Source organism: Penaeus monodon, chromosome 4 (genome assembly GCF_015228065.2).
Source record: "Penaeus monodon isolate SGIC_2016 chromosome 4, NSTDA_Pmon_1, whole genome shotgun sequence".
NCBI classification, from domain to species: Eukaryota; Metazoa; Arthropoda; class Malacostraca; order Decapoda; family Penaeidae; genus Penaeus; species Penaeus monodon.
Window position 1 is genome coordinate 51,240,393 of NC_051389.1, and position 14,729 is coordinate 51,255,121.

The following is a 14,729-nucleotide window of genomic DNA, read 5'->3' on the forward strand; positions in this document are numbered from 1 at the left end:
AAATATAGCTTTCCTCCTATCATCCCAAACCACGACCTTACAGGGGCATAAATAAAATACGAGAGTCAATGGTCGATGTTATTCAGAAGCCTCGGGAAAAGCGCTTGTTATTGGTTTCACTGTCTGCATGGCTAAGTAGCCTGGAGTCCGTGGCCAAAAGATTCGCTAAAAATAAGCGTAAATGTTGCGAGAGACGACTGCGAGGGAGAGTGGGAGTGTTATAGGCACCTGGGTGTGCTGAGTGTAGTTATAAATGTGATTATTTTCTCTGTTGGGGTTATTAGGGTGTTGTGTGTGGCTGTTTTGTTATTAAGGGGATGTGTATGATGGGGATTAAAGAATGTTTGAGATTTTAATTGCAATATTCGATTTATTATATTGGTCTTTTTCTTTGATGATATTTATAATTAATAGTATACATACACATATATTCACTTTATTTTACTATTATTCAACAGCCATTCATTCAGCTGTAGGACGTAGGTCTCTGTCATCTAATCATAAGAGTTTTGGGACATTATCAACTTTGCCTGATTGGATGCTCTTCCTAATCAGACGCGATTCAGCACGCTACCATTTGTACCTCGGGATATGCATATAAAAACTAAATATGTGTGTATGTGTGTGTGTGTGTGTGTGTGTGTGTGTTTGTGTGTGTGTGAATCTATTAAGATACATATAAAAATATATATATATACACATACATACATATACATATAAGTTTATATATATATATATATATATATATATATATATATATATATATATATATATGTAAACACACACACACACACACAAACACACACACACACACAAACACACACACACACACACAAACACACACACACACACACACATATGTGTGTGTGCGTGTGTGCGTGTGTGTGTGTGATTCCAAAGTAGTGTTATTTCCCATTTTTTTCTATAATTATAAAAAAAAAAATTCAACCTGGACTCTCCATCATCCATCACTCTGAACTCAGAATAACCTGATCTTTCTATCAATATTTACAAATAGTTATAAACCTTGCCTTGTACCCGCAGAGAGGCAGCAGCTGTAGGTCCAGATATCGGTTCCAAAGGTAGAGTTGTGGGGAGAAATCCATCTTAAATCAATTCAAAAAGGTCTCAGGGACTTTTGCTCGGAGATCTTGGACTCGCAAAGTCTATTGATAAACTTAAGACCTAAAGCGACGTATCTTGTTGGGAGGTGTGCAGATGTATACAATGACAAGTCGAATAAATATACACTTGGCTAACCTCTTCACTCTTCTAAATGGGATCTACTTCTGACACAGTGCAATTAGCTTTTTAGAGACTATCGGAATCACCTGTATCTACCCCCTCCCCACCCCTTGTAACTACTGCTATTCCTTGAAAGGAACAAATACCCATCTCTTCTCGTTGGCTCACTGGGTGCACCTCATAGCAGAATACCACAACGTCACAACCCTTAAGACATGCTGAGTATCGTTTGGAGGTTATCACCGACATCAGAATGCTGTTGTGATCAGTCTCCAAGGTGGATTTATTGTCTCTTTCAGGGACACAGCAGTGATATAGACGCTCTGTAGGGAAAAATAAGTTAATTTTTTCCCAAAAGCTTACTAAGAAGGAGAAAGCTGATTTGGGCCAGTGAAAAATAACAAAATAGCAAAAGAGAAAAAAATAGAACAAAAGGTAGGCTGTCTCTCAAAATCCATCGCCTTGATTCATCCACGAATATGAGGGGCCAGAGGCAAGCTTTCTCCAGGATATGCTGGTCTTTGAACACCTCTTCAAAGCTTTTATAAAGAGGAAATTGTGGGAAGCTATATATATGGCTGATTAGCGAAAAGAACCTACAGCATAAATGTAATTCTCGAAAATAAGTATTCACGCCTAAAATTGTCGTGGACCCTTTTATAACTCATTATAGATACACAAAAAATCATTAGAAATTGGTATACTTCAAAGTATAATTTTAAGGAAATAAGATATATTTTTTAAATAATTTCTCTGCAAAACAAATTAGGAAATAATAAACACTAGACAAGAATGAAAATATATACTGACACAATGTAATTTACTTAGAAAGTAATTAACACAGATTATATTCACAGTATCATGAAACACTGACGGACATCTATCTGTCCCTAATTTCAGTATAAAATCCTTTGGCATGCAAAAAGTTAACATATCTTGTTTGCACACCTGTTGTGTTGCTTACCGTTTCAGTGAATTTAGGAATGCGTGTTCATATATCGTGATAATATAAATGATGATAATCATGATTTGTAGCTTCTTATGTATAGAGTTTTTGTGTTCGACTTCATGATTATTGCTGAGTGCAGCCCTTGTGTTTATTTTTTGTTGTTGTTTTATTGTATCTATATTCATCGGGTAGTTTATCATACTTAGAGGTGACATAGACACACACACGCACATAAGTACACAAGCGTGCACATATTCACACAGATATACACACACATAAACATTCACACACACACAAACAAACAAACACACACACACACACAAACACACAAATCACACGCACACACACACACAACACACACACAAACAGAAACACACACACACACACACACACACACACACACACACACACACACACACACACACACACACACACACACACACACACAAACAAAAAAAAAAACACACACAAACACATTCACGTATACACAAATACACAACAATCCTTATCCTTTGAACAGTCCTAGAAATAAAATGCACGTGACAAATTACCACAAGAACTAGGCTATTTAAAGACCAATTAACGAGGATTATATTGCAACACCAGCTCCTCTGCACGTGGCAAAGTGTATTGGAAGTTTGTCGAAGAAATCTCTCTTCATTTCTCTCTTCAAGGAATTTCACTTATTATTCATTTTTATGTTATTATTCTTTGTCACTTGTTTTGGTGACGTGTTTTCTTGAGATAGTGTTTTTTGGTGATTTTTTTTTTTTTCAGAGAAAATAATGATGATGATGATGATAATGATGATGATGATATTGATGACGATGACGATGACGATGACGATGACGATGACGATGATAATGACGATGACGATGACGATGACGATGACGAAGACGATGACGATGATGATGATGATGAATGTGATAATGATAATAATAATACTAATTGTTGTTGTCAATCATCATGAGCATCATTATCATTAGAATCATCATTTGAATCATCATTATCATCATTAATTATTATCAACGTTAGTATTAACATTATAACTTTTCTTTCATACCATTACTATTATGGTGATATACTGTATCATCAAAATTAATGTCATTATTATCAACAACATCAATTTCAATATTATCACCATTATTCTTTATCAACCATAAACACTAATCTCATCACTGCAACTCAGATAATCCTCTTGTAATGCTAGCTAAGGTAAGCATTTTCCCCATTGCATCTCTTCAAAAGAATCTTCAATCTTTTATTTCTAATTCTATTTTATTTTTTAGCATTATTATTATTATTATTATTATTATTATTATTACTATCATTATTATTGTTATTATTATTATTATTATTATTATATTTATTTCGTTATTATTAAAAAGTGATAATTCTTCTCGAATTATATAATAAAGTATCTGATCACTTCCGTTTCCCCAATGTATGTCGACAATAAAATATCGTGTCATTCTCAATCTATTTGATATCATCATCGCATAATAATAATATGATGATATACCATATAATATGATGATGATGATGATGATGATGATGATAACAATTTTTATCATGATAGTAATGATAATGATAACAATAATAATAATAATAATAATAATAATAATAATGTAATAATAATAATAATTATAATATATATATAATAATAATAATTATAATAATAATAATAATAATAATGAATAATAAAATAATAATATATTAAATAGATAATAATTATAATAATAATAATAATAAACAACAATAACACAATAAAAATATAATATAATAATAATTAATAATATAATAATAATAATAAATAATAATAATAATAATAATAATAATAATAATAATAATAAAATAATAATAATAATAATAATAATAATAATAATAATAACAAAAAACAACAACAACAACAACAATAATAATAACCTGCCACAAAAGAATTAACCTGCCACAAAAGAATTATCTGATAAATTGCATCTCCGCTCGAAACCTCTGCCTGAGTGACACGATCACATATATTAATAAAAAAAATATAAGTCACATATATAACGCACACGCAAGCAAGCAAGCAAAGAATGTAAACAGACTCACGAATATATTTTCACACGCACACACGAAATTGGCTTCTAACACGCACGAAAACGCACACGCAAGCAGTTTACTCGTTACGGTGACTCACTCGTCCGCGGAATCGAACATGTTTAAGAAAAAATTCGCCCTCACATGCATTTTGCAATAAGATCCTCCTTGCATCATTGCATTCGGATGCTTCAGAGGAAATAACATGCGTAAAAATATCTTTTTCTGATAGGACTCAAGAGAACGGTATTTTATGATTTTTTTATCATTATCAAGTGATCTTATAATCATTATCACATATTTCTTGGTCTTTGATGTCTTTGGGTTGTTTTAATTTGTTTGCGAATAATATTTTGAGAAATCGTTTGAAATGAGAAATTCATTTTAGAAGAAAGAGGTCCATAAATTATTTCTTTTCTCTCTCTCTCTCTCCCTCCCTCCTTCCCTCCCCCAATCCTCCCTCCCTCGCTCCCCCACTCCTCCTTCCCTCCCCCATTCCTCCCTCCCTCTCCTCTCCCCCACTCCCTCCCTCTCCACTCACCCCTCTCCCCTCCCCCTTGTCTTTCTCTTCCCAGACACGTGTACCTCATCCACAAAAATCTACACACCATATGATCACTTCTTTCTTTACTCTATTCTGAGCTAATATTTGACATCGTTGGCTTTTGCGTAACCAATGAGGAGGCAGCGGAGTGTGAAGGTTTAAATCGCCTTGCGCTCAGTTTGGTTTTGAGTTTGCCTGATTATATGGAAATGTATACATATGTGCATGTATGGATATAAACGTGTGTGTGTGTGTGTGTGTGTTTGTGTATGTGTGTGTGTGTGTGTGTGTGTGTGTGTGTGTGTGTGTGTGTGTGTGTGTGTGTGTGTGTGTGTTTGTGTGTGTGTCTACATACATATAGGTATATGCATATTTGTATTCATATGCATATATATTAATATTATATATATTTTATATATAATATATATATATATATATATATAATATATATATATATATATATATATATATATATATATATATATATATATATATATATATATATATATATATATATATGTATGTATATATATATATACAGATAGATATATATATGCATTTATATGCATATGCACACAAATATGCATGTACATATATGTATGTAACTCTCTCTCTCTCTCTCTTCTTCTTCCTCTTCTTTTTTTCCTTTTTTCTCCTTCTACTTCCTCGTTTTCTCTTCCATCTAAACATAGTCACTACCATTACCGCAAACCATACGAATGCGATGATGGAGCCTAGACTTCGGTTTAAGATGTCTGTAACGTATTCATTAACCATTATTAACAAAGTCTGCACTTCGGTTAAATTTTGCAAACCTATTACTAGTATTACATTTTTGTATAAATTCTTACATCACGGTATTTAGATAATAATTGATTATTAACTCCAATCGACGCCGAAATCGTGGCTCTATCGTCGCATTTGCACCCTTTGCGGTAATGATGTTAACCCCGCATCTGACCTCCGCTGCTCATTACCATATCTATCTAATAGTTATTATTCCTCAATGTTTAATGGTATTTATAGACATGATGATATTGATAATGAAAATAACAACAATGCATACGACAATGTTCGTAATAATGCTGCACAGAATGGTATCGGTAAATAACAAAATAGCGATATGAAAAAAGTAAATTGATAAAATACTGATAAGCATAATAATGTAATGATGATGATAACAGCGAAGGCGATGTTGGTGATGATAACAAGTATAATTCTCATAATATCAATAACACCAACAGTAATAATGATAATAATAATGATAAATGTAGTAATCACTATAATGATGATCATAATAGTATTAAAGATACTAGCAGTAGCTGGTAATGATAATAGCAGTGATAGTGATAATATTGTTATAAATGATGATGATCATAAGAAACATGAAAAACATAGAAACAAAAACAAGAATAGCAATAATAATAATAATCAAAAGATAAAGAAAAGTAATAAAAAAAAGAATCAAGAAAGTCACATTCGAGAAGAAAGCACAGGATTCAGTCTTATTCTTATCACGAAACCCAGGCGGATATTACGAATTCTGTTTTCATCGAAGGAAAAGCCTGGCTGCCTGCAAGCTTTTCGCCTCGTTACGACAACAACTTTGATTGATGCCGTCACACCTATCCGCACGCCCGTTGATTGATGCCTGGCTTCCTGTCGCATTTAATTTCATCGTTTTGGGGAAGGAGGGAATGCTGTATTTAGGTTGATGGTAGATGGCTGTGAAAACTGGACTGGCGAGGTTGATTGATTAAGAGTGAAATTGAAGTGTGTGTGAAATCGCGACCTTTCGTAATGTTCCTTAGAGAAATATTAAAACAACTAAATTACTGTTTTGCTGCATTATCAAATTTATTTTCCCAGAGTTCATAAAGATTCTGACAGTGGCAAGGAAACCATCAGAATGACAATAATGAATATTTACGATGATAAAACAACCGTGTCTTTCCATCATCAAGAGAACGCACTAAAATCATATATAACGTCAACATTCCCATTGTGAATAATGAATAGGCAACACATAATATATTCACACTGTTAATACCCGAGAGAGAGAGAGAGAGAGAGAGAGAGAGAGAGAGAGAGAGAGAGAGAGAGAGAGAGAGAGAGAGAGAGAGAGAGAGAGAGAGAGAGAGAGAGAGAGAGAGAGAGACAGTGAGATAGATAGATAGAGAGAGAGAGAGATAGAGAGGGAGGGAGAGTAAGGCAGAGACATACAGACAGAGACAGAAAGAACGTGAGAAAGAGCAGAAGCAGACGATACACAAGATGTTGACAGTATCAGAAATAATGACACTGCCGATAAGAAACAATGCCACGCTTTTCCTTGCGATAGAGGATGGATTTCGACGAAGCAAATCGAATTTCGCTCATGTTTCCAAGGCATGATCGATAAGAAAAGAAACACACTGCACATGTTGCGCGCGGAGACAGTGCCCCACCATCCATACCGAGTGATGATTTATGTAGATAATAAATACAATATGATGTAGACAGCGAGGATATGTGTCACCGTTTTCAGGATCGCGATACTGTGAGGCAATTCTGGATACTTGTATATCTGATACATCTATCTGCAAGCTCTCTCTCTCTCTCTCTCTCTCTCTCTCTCTCTCTTTCTCTCTCTCTCTCTCTCTCTCTCTCTCTCTCTCTCTCTCTCTCTCTCTCTCTCTCTCTCTCTCTCTCTCTCTCTCTCTCTCTCTCTCTCTCTCTGCCTAACTATCTGTCTATGTAGCTCTCTATCTATCTATCTATCTATCTATCTATCTATCTATCTATCTATCTATCTATCTATTGTTATTTGTTCATTCGCGTTATTACTAATATCGATCCTCTCGTTATGTTCTCTGGTATTGCAATCATCATTAACATTATCGATGCAGTGATCAACCATCCCAGTAATTATAAAAATATTAATGTTCTAATAATGATGACTTTGATAACACTACTGATTATGAACTGACAGTGATAGCGGCTAAAGGTAAGAAGAATCATGACTAGGTATAATTATAGTAATAAAGATGATAAAGTAAACCAATTATATCAGTAATGATAAAGGTGCTGAGAAATGTTATGATGATAATAATTATATAGGTAATAATGGTAATAATGATGATGATGATGATAATGATGATGATGATGATGATGATGATGATGATGATGATGATGATGATGATGATGATGATGATGATGATGATGATGATAATAATGATGATAATAATAATAATAATGATAATAATAACAATAATAATAATAATAATAATAATAATAATAATAATAATAATAATAATAATAATAATAATAATATTGATCATGATAATAGTGATGATATTGATGATGATAATAATTATGATAATGATAAAAAATTACGATAACAGAGATCCAATGAGAAAAAGAATAAGTATAATGATAATGAGTATGATATGATGATAACAATAATAATGATATTAATGGCAACAATAATTATTATGAACAAGGCAATAATAATAATGATAATAATGGCAACAGCAACAACAACAACAACAATAATAATAATGATAATAATAATAATAATAATAATAATGATGATGATAATGGCAATGATGATTATAACGATAATAATGGCAATAATAATAATGATAATGGCAATAATAATAACGATGATAATAATAGTTATAACAAATAATGATAACCACAACTGCAACAACTATAACAATGATAACAATTCTGATAAAATACTATGATTTACCGTCGTTACTTTTAAAGACAAATCTCATCTCCTTAAAACTGAGATGCTTAATCAGTTTGCTCTCGTGATTGTTAATGTAATCAGTTGTTTGATTATTAATATAACCAGTTGTTTTACTGCTTAACTGTTTGTTGATTTGTTTTGTTTACCTATTTACTTTGTTATCCGTATAGATTTATTTTCCACGTGTGTGACGATGATAAGTTGAGTCATCCGTAAAGTGACTAATTTCTCGAGTCAAAGAAACTTTTAGAATTTACTTTTTCTCTATCACTTCCGCGCGAGTGGATGGGCGGAGGGGGGGGGGGCAGGAGAGGGCTTGGGGGAGGGGGGAAGAAAGGAGGGAGTGGAAGGAGGAGGGGAGGGCAGAGGAAGGGGGGGAGGGGAGGAAGGAGGAGGAAGGGATGGAGGGAGGGAAAGGGAAGGCGGATGAGGAGCGGGGGAAGAGGAGGGAGGGAAGAAAAAGGGAGGAAGGGAGGGAGGGAGGGAAGGAAAAGGAAGAGGAAGGGGCAAAGGGAAAGGAGGGAGAGGGGGAGGGGGAAGATGAGGAAGGAAGGGGAAAGTCAGGGAAAGTTCTCAGGCTGTGGCAGGGATGGGGTGTCGGAAAGAGGATATGGAGGGGGGGGAGGGAGAGAAAATTCCCAGGTGATCCATCCTTCAAAGTCATTCTTTCGCCACGCGTTGCTAAGAATAAGACGATCTTCGCGAATATTCCGAGAGACGTAGAAGCTTGACACGAATATGGAGACAAAGTGCTGTTTTGTGAACGTTCAACGTAAAAAGATAAACACATGACTATTCCGTTTTTTTTTTTTTTTTTTTTTTTCTCTGTGTGTGTGTGTGTGTGTGTGTTACGCTCCCATGGGCGGAATAGTATATAGACAGTTTTGGCAGGTTATTTGTATATTGTTATCTTGTTGGATAAGACACACTGATCGAGAAATACGTAAAGACCCTTCTCTATTATCAAAACAAAAGGAGTATATGAAAACTCTTTTAGAAATCTAGTGTTTAATGCATTTATTGAATGCAACCAATTATACAAAGAGTATTATTATTTAAAAGAAAATTTCTTCTGCAGATACAGCATACTACTGTATGAACAAGTTAATAGCTCAAGTTCGAACGAGCTAAATGAACCCTCAGGTCGACTCGCTCGGCACAAGTCGACTCGTCTCGCTTCACAGGTGGAAAAGGGGGCGTGGCGGCAGATCGCTGAGGAACGCCAGCGGAGACACGCCCCTACTGCAGCTGAAGGCCGAGTCGAGGGGCGTGGGCGTCTTTTCTTGCTTTTATTTAAGTATTTATGGTGTGGTGATTCAATACCAATATATTTTGAAGAGAGAATTCCTTTAAAGAAGGTTTTGTTTACAATTTTGTACGGATTTTGGCGTTATAAGTAGTTCCAACGTTGGAAATTCCAGCGTCGTGAGAAACGAACCGGCCTTGGTCCTTGTGGCAATTTGTTTATTATATTTTATTTATTAATTTATTATTATTATTATTATTATTATTATTATTATTATTATTATTATTATTATTATTATTATCATCATTATTATTATTATCATTATTATTTTAATTACGGCGTGAATAAGGTGTATGCGGTTCGTTAGGTTTTGGGGGTTATTAGCTGTTCTTGGATGCAATTATTATTAAATTCCGATTGCATATATATATATTTTTTTTTCGTTTTTTTTTTTTTTTTTTTTTTTTTTGTCTATGGGTTAACAGAAGTTAGTTTGTATTTCCTGCCCATGAGATTCTTTGTTGTTTTTTTATCATTATTGTTGTTGTTCTGTCTCTGCAATATAATTTTGAAGTGAAACAATAAATTAATTATTTTCAAATGTGTTTAAACTCAAATCCTCTGAAATGAAGACATCCCTTGACTGATAAAAAAGCAAATAAATAAAATCAAATAAATAAAACAGTTCACAAATGCCAAGGTATTTTGTCCCCTAAGTTCGTTGTTAAACCCACAATGATAATTAGATACGTGATGCTTCTTTTTTCTCAGAATTAGAAAAGAAAAATGGAAAAAAAAAATCTAGAGGATGAAATACCACAGAATAACAAGTATTTCCATGTCACGGTAATTAAATGCGTAACACACTTTTTCCCTTAGGATATATAACTGTTTGTTAAAAAGAGAGAGAGAGAGAGAGGGAAGGACGGACACACGTACGGAAGGACGGACGGACAGACAGACAGACAGACAGACAGACAAACAGACACACCCACACTCACACACACACAGATACACACACATACACACACACAGACAGACACAGACACACACACACACACACACACATACACGCACACACACACACACATACACGCACACACATACACGCACACACACGCACATACACGCACACACACACACACGCACACACAAACACACACACAGAAAGAAAATCAAGGACTTAAACCACCGTTGCAATACAGGAATTCAAGTACCCACCTGCAGAAGGCCAGGTAAGAAGCCCTTCAACACTCGAGCTCCCGTTGCCCTCAGGCTCGGCGAGGGAGGACCTTGGCTTGTCCTTCAAAAGCGAAGGCTTCTGGGCTACGCTTGAGGAGGAACAGAGGGAATATTTCATGAAGAGACGAGCTGCTTCTCCGTCGGGGTAAGGACAAACGCCACCAGAGGGAGGGAGATTTAATTCAAAGGGCTTAGAGTTCTTTGCTCATAACGTATTAACGGGATTTGCACCTCTAATGGCCTCGGGATCATTCCTTGTGACGCCTGCTTCCTCAGGAGGACGTTGTGGGGGAACCGCATTTCTCCTTTTTAGCCTTCTTCAGATACCCTGTTGGTCTCTTAGTCTATGTGCATGTCTGTCTGTCTGTCACTGTCTCTGTCCCTGACTCTGTTTCTCTGTCTCTTTCTCATTAATTCTCTCTCTCTCTCTCTCTCTCTCTCTCTCTCTCTCTCTCTCTCTCTCTCTCTCTCTCTCTCTCTCTCTCTCTCTCTCTCCCTCTCTCTCCGACCCACGACCTAGCTGCCAAGCCAGCTCCCCCTCGCCCGGCACCACGCAAGCGCCTCCCCAACAATGCTGAGGTTTCGGTTCCTGGGATGAGAAGCGAGGCATCGACGCAAGTAACATCGAGGAGAAGTTATATCAAGAACAGCAAGAGGAAGAACAAAGAAAAAAATCTTCCATCCAACCGCCAGTGGGATGACGCAAAACATCACCAAGTACCTGGAGTCCCTGCCCCCTCTACTACCCCCTCACCACTGCAAGTGCCATTGTCGTTGTCAACATCACAGAAAGACCGGAAGCGCAACACACAAACGTGCAGGACAAGGCAGGTTTCATTACCGTCACCTCCAGAAAAAGAGGAAGAGCACGCGAGGAACGCCAGACATCCAAACCACTACAAGGTGTAGAACGTCCCCAAGTAGTGTATTTATACATCACTAGTTGTCACCCTGACACAGAGGAAAACATATAAGACTTCCTTGTCCAAGAAATTGAAAACATATCAAATGAAAAGCATGTAAGACAAACATGACGCATCAATATTATTCTAGTTTCACAATAACTATCGAGGCAAAAAAGATATACACCCAGAATTCACAAATTCAGATGTTTTCCCTAAAAACATAAAAATATTTTTGAATAAAAACAAGTACAAGGACGACCAGCTTGTTTGACGCCGTCACAGTCAGCAAGAGCAAAGGCCACATCATGCTACTCAATCAAAATAGAATATATCAATGCGCAGTCTGTCCTTTGGTCACTTTGAAGAAAATGAAATGATGATCACCGAGAGAAATATCGACATCCATTGCATTAGTGAAACGTGGCTTCATGAAGAAATGTCAAGTAATTTCATTAACATTCAAAATTTCATTGTTTATAAATGTGATGCAGAGCTAGGTGGAGAAGTATGTATATACGTAAGGGACACCTTTAAATCAAATGAAATCTCCACCACAGCTGTAAATAATACAGCTGTAGAGGACATTTGGGTGACTGTACAAAGTAATATGTATCCCTCCTTCATTATTGGTACAGTCTATAGACACCCTCATACTACAACCGAATCGTTTGACTACCTCGAAGATGTTTTTAGAGAAATGTCAATGAAAAGAAAACCATTTTTCGTCTTAAACGATGACCTGAACAAACCAAATGCAAAAGTAACTGGGATCATTAGGAAAAACAAATTAAAACAGCTCATAAATAAACCTGCCAGGATCATAGAACACAGCTCATCCGTGCTAGACGTCACAATATCAGACAGATCTGACCTCATTACGTATACTGACGTTATCCCTTGTTAAATTGCAGACCATGGACTATTAACTATGACAATAAATATAAACAGACCCAAGCGACAACCTATCATTAAAATTTCCCGTGACCTGACAAATTACGACCGCCAATCACTTTGTCAAAATATTAGTGCCAGCCAGTCGACCCTCTCAGAGATTCTTACAGCAGATGACGTTAACAGACAAGTAGACATTCTCTCGAACGTACTGAAAAATAGTATAGATGCCACTACCCCCTTTAAGACCAAAATTGTTAGACGTCCCCCCGCCGCATGGATAAATGAGGACATCAAAAGAGCTATTCATGACCGAAACAACACTCACAAATTTCTCAAAACAAATAAAACTGACATCTCCCTTCATTCTGAGTATAAACAAAAAAAAAAGAGAAATGTTAATACATTAATCCAATCAACAAAAACAATTTATTTTCAAAACAAGTTCAATGACTGTAAACACGACACCAAAGAAACATGGAAAACAGTTAAAACGTTAGCACCAAACAAGAAACACCACACAAACACGTCCTTAGATTCCTTAAGTAATACAGAACATCTAAACGTCTACTTTGCAAATATCGGTAGACTCACCTAGGAACAGACAGCTGCTTCCTTGGCCCCACAAAACACAACAAGGACAAGGGCCTCAACAAATGCTTTCAGACCACAGGAGTGGAAACAACAGTCTTAACAATAAAACATTTATGTGAAACGAATGCTGTAGGAGTGGATAACATTGCTTTTCGATTCATCAAAGAAAGCTTACCCGCAATTGCATTCTATTTCACTGTTATTGTAAACACATCTATAGCCACCGGTACCTACCCATCACCGGGGAAACATAGCAACATACCACTCATTTTCAAATCAGGAGATGCAGAACAATTGAACAATTATCGTCCTATATCTCTACTCCCAGTGATATCTAAAGCTCTAGAAAATGTTGCAAACCAATTATTAACATTCTTAGAATCCAATTATTTTATTTCCAAAACGCAACATGGGTTTAGAAGTAAGCTATCTTCTGAAACAACCTTACTAAAAAACAAACGAAATTTATGATAACTTAGACAAGAATCAAATAAATCTACTCACAATCTACTCTACTCACTCTTTCGGAGTCCCACAAGGCTCCATATTAGATCCGATATTGTTCACTGTATTCATAAACGATCTATCAACCACTGCAAACAACTGCCTCCTGGTCCAATATGCCATTGACTCTCAGTTTCTTTACGCTGCCCCTGTAAGCAATTTTTATGAATTGATAAGAAATACTCAACAGACTCTTACATAAGCAAAGATGTATATTGACAACAACGGCCTCACACTAAATCCTGACAAAACTCAATGCATCTTTATAGGCAGTCGGCAAAACCAGACAAAACCCCTATAAACACAATCTTAGAATTTGAAAGCTATCAAATTAAACCAAGCATTTCCGTGAAAAATCTAGGAGTACACATAGACAGATAGATGACTTTCGAAACACACATGGACAACATTCACAAAAATGTAATGGAAACACTAATATACCTAACTCACCTTAAAAGCAAAATCCCCACTGAGACGAGAATTATTGTTATACAGTCCCTTGGGGTTGAACCAACAAAACTCAAATACAAGAAGCACAAAATCTACAAAACTTTGCCGCAAGAGTGGCAATAGCAACGTAAATAAACATGACCACATAACCCCACACTTCAAAGAATCAAAAAGGTTAAAAGTTCAACAAAAATGTCAATTTGATACATGTATATTCATTCATAAATTCATAAAGGGCGACTACCCTCATTGGTTAATGCCTTTACAAAGAATTGGCATCAAACAGGCATCCAAACCAGACCGATTAACTCTCTGCACGTTAAAAGGTCATACACGGAAACAGG